We start from the raw sequence: 4,102 nt of genomic DNA on the forward strand, positions 1-4,102 counted from the left end.
CCACCCATCAAAGTGTACAACTCCATGATTATACCCCTCCTCCTTTGCTTCCAACCTCTCCTACCCTTCTTGGATGCTTATACTCATTCTACAATAATGTTGTTGTTATGTGCCATTGAGTCGTTTGAAACTCATAGTGACCCTGTGTACAAGAGTTCCTAAACGCTGTTCTACCCTGTGCCAACCTATCCATCTCAAACACAATTATTCCCACCACTCCAGTCTCAGAATTGATCCATCTCATCGAAGGTCTTACTCTCCTTCGCTGCCCCTCCACTCTGCCACACATGATGTCCCTTTCCAAGAACCATTCCCTCCTTGCAACATGCCCAAAGTATGTCAGATGAAACTTCAGAATCTTTGACTCCAAGGAGCATTCTGATTTTCTCCAGGACAAACCTGTTTGTTCTCCTAGCAGTCCATGGTATATTCAACACTCTTCTCCAGCACCACAATTCAAAGGCATCAATTCTCTTTCCATCATTCCTAGTCATTGTCCAACTCTCTGATGCATAGCAGGAATTGTGAAGACTATGGCCTAGATCAGGCACTCCTTAGTCTCTAGACTGACGTCGTTGTTCTTCAGCTATCAAAATCATCAGAGATTAGAAGATTGACTTCATGATACTAATACCTCGTATTTGGACTTAGAGACTCCTAAACTCAAGTGATACTGGCCACAGCATAAGAAACTGACAGCAGTGCAAAGTGTTTTCAATCACAAAAGCCCAGCTGGCTTGAGACTTAAGACATTATATCAAGGGCTGGATAAGAGAGGTGTTGAATGACGTAGGCAGAAGTGGAAGGGGATGCTGGCGGAGTGGTGGGTGTATGAGGACACAGCCCCCCAGGGCAAGTAGCAATACTGAATCTATTAATCACTTGTATAATCAGGTAAACATCTTTCATCTACTCCTTTCTGTAAAATGTTTGTCTGTCAAATACTATTCCAAATATGAGCACTCAAATTAAGACAGATTAGGAAGAAGGATTGGCCATCCACTTTTGAAATAACAGACCTTCAAAAAGTCTATATTATAGACTTTAGTGAACAGAAAAGGATGGGTATTGACCTTTTTGTATTGAATCGTCATAATGGTCTAACTGATTCAACTCATTGCCATGAAGATGAAACTGACAGCTGACTATCCAGCAGGCTTTCAGAGGCTATAGATTTACACAGAAGGAGATTGCCTATCTTTCTTCCTCAGAATAGCTGGTAGATTCAAACTGCATGCTTTTTAATTGAAAGCACAACTCCCTACCCATTAGGTGACCACAATTCATTTGAAGAGGAATGTTGTCTGCCACATTGACTGTCAAAAATAATGTACTAAGATATATCCTGAAGTAAAAACTACCAGTGATAGGATAATATCCATAGACAACCAAACTGACCTATTAATATTATTATTCAAATTTACACACCAATCTCTTAAGTCAAGATGAGGAAATTGCAATGATAGAACTACTATAGTATGAAATTGATCAAACATCAATATTAAATCATGATTCATTAATGATAATTGCTTATTAGAATTCAAATGAATATGCTAAAAGAGATTGAAGGTTGGAAATAGGGCCTTGTTGGGAAAATTAGGCTGGAAATCACACGCTAAAAGGTTTGTACTTGTTGTAAATTTTTTTTTAATCAAAATTCCAAACTGCAACAATTGATGTGGAGGAAGGATTATTGTTTCTGCTGTGTGCCATCAGGTTGGAACCCACACATAGCTGACCCTCCAGGGTGCTGTAACTCACGTAAGAGAGGATTGTCCATCTTTCTTACTCAGGGCAGTTGGTGAATTCAAGCCACCTGCCTTAGATTGTTAGCACAACCTCCTTACCCAGTGGACAACTAGATCTCCCTAAAAGAGGAATTGGAAAAACTGTTATTGTTAGGTTCTGTCAAGTTAACTCCAACTCTAGCAACCTCATGAACAACAGACAAAACCTTGCTCTCTCCTGTAACATCCCCACATCACATCATACTTTATTGCTTCAGTCACTATGTGAATTTATCTAATTAAGGTTTTCCTTTCTCTCATCAACCCTTTGTTTTCACAAATATGATGTATTTTTAAAATGGATTTGCACTAAAACCAGAAAACAGTGAACAGAATTTTTTTTATTAATTTTAACAAAAATTTACAGGGACTTTGGATTTCCATTCATTCATTGTTGCACTTTTCTCCCTGCCCACCCCTCCCACCCCCGCACTCTTCTCTTTGAAAAGTAAAAGAAAAGTTCCCCCATTGTTTTACAATCCCTCTCCCCAGGTCCACTCCACTAGGCAGCCTTCGTTCTGGACTCCTGTCATGACAATAACACCTAATCACATATCCCATTTAAACAATTTTCTCCCTCATCGAGCAGAACTTTTTTTATCATATGGCGTCTGTGGAATATTGTTGAGTAAGAAATATCTATATCTGTAACTTAGGACAAGATTCAAAGTTGTAATAGCACTGATACTTCTCCATGGCAGGCAAAAACTGGATTTCTATAATGGGAAGATACAGACACATTGGTTGTAACAATGGGCTCCAGCATGTCTGAGACTGTGAGGAGGGCACAGGATAGGGCAAGGTTCAGATATGTTGCTTATAAAGTAGCTATGAATAGAAGATGGTACCTATCAACAAGAACTTAGTAGAACCAAGGAAGTTTTAGATAATAGACTCACTCTTACTCACTGCCATAAAGTAGGAAATGACTCATAGCTGATCCTCTAGCAGGTTTGTGATGAGTGTAAATCTCCCTGGAGAAGATGACCCATCTCTCTCCCTTGGAGCAACTGGTGGATATGAACCGCCGGAGAGATGCCAGTTCTCAATTAGCAGAGCAGCTCTCTCTGGTGTACACCACAAGTTCCATATATATATTAAAGGCTGACATGATATCTCAGTACCTTCAATCTGTACACCGAGCAATCATTCGAGAACCTGGGCTTTATGAAGAATGTGGTAACAGATCTGAAGGAAGACTCCTCAACAACATACATTATGCAGATCCAACCTTGCTGACTGACAGCACAGAGAGCTTGAGATGCTTGCTGCAGAAGATCAAAGTTTACATCCTTCAATATGAATTACATTTTAACATCGGGGGGGGGGGGAAGATGCTCACCGCTAGGCAACAGGCAACTTCATAATAGATCAAGAGATGATTGCCAACTATTTAATCTTTTATAAAAAATAAAATTTTACTTTAATTGTGATTTTAGCAAACATTTACAGAGAAGTTAGATATTTCATTCACTCATTGTTGCACATTTTACCCCCTCGTCTTCCCTTCCCAGTCCCCCAGTTCTTTTTTTTTTTTTTAAATTCATCCATTGTTGCACAATTACCTACCCCCTCCCTGCAGTCTTCTTTACAATGATATGTCTCTTATTCTGGGTTATTGGTATAATCCCTAATAATTTAGACAGTTCTTTCTTTTGTCTGTTCCAATGAAATGGTCATTCTCTATCTACTCTTATCGTTACTTAGATCCATAATCAATACCCTTGGTACCAGAAGTCAAGAAATCAAAATTTGTGTTTCTTTAGAAAAGTCTGCTGTTTGGGCTCTCTTCAAAGTCCTGAAAAACAATGATGAATTATATCAGTTTAAAGACCAAGGGACACTTGATTCAAGCCATATTCATTCCTATTAACTGCTGTACCTCTGAGAGCTAGACAATGAATAAAGATAAAAGAAGAAGAATTGATGTGTTTGAGATGTGGTGTTGGAGAAGAGTACTGAATATCCCGTGGACTTCCAAAAGAACACACAGACCAGAATAAACAGAACAGAAGAAAAACATGCAGCCAGAGTGTGGGAGGCAAAAGTAGTGAAACTTCATCTCGTATATTTTCAATATGTTGCTAGGAGAGGCTATTTTCTGGAAGCATTGTCAGTACTGTGGAATAAACAGATCTGTTTAGAGAAAGTGCAGCCAGAGTGTTTCTTAGAGGCAATGGTGGAGAAGTTTTGTCTCACATACGTTGGGCATGTTGTTAGAAAAGGCTACTCCTCAAAACAACTATGAGATATCATCTCACTCCAGTCAGAATTGCAAAATTTAACAGAATAGCAAGCCACAAATGCTGGAGAGG

Source organism: Elephantulus edwardii, unplaced genomic scaffold, assembly GCF_000299155.1.
Source record: "Elephantulus edwardii isolate Elephantulus edwardi_28Jun2011 unplaced genomic scaffold, EleEdw1.0 scaffold00188, whole genome shotgun sequence".
In the NCBI taxonomy this organism is placed as follows: Eukaryota; Metazoa; Chordata; class Mammalia; order Macroscelidea; family Macroscelididae; genus Elephantulus; species Elephantulus edwardii.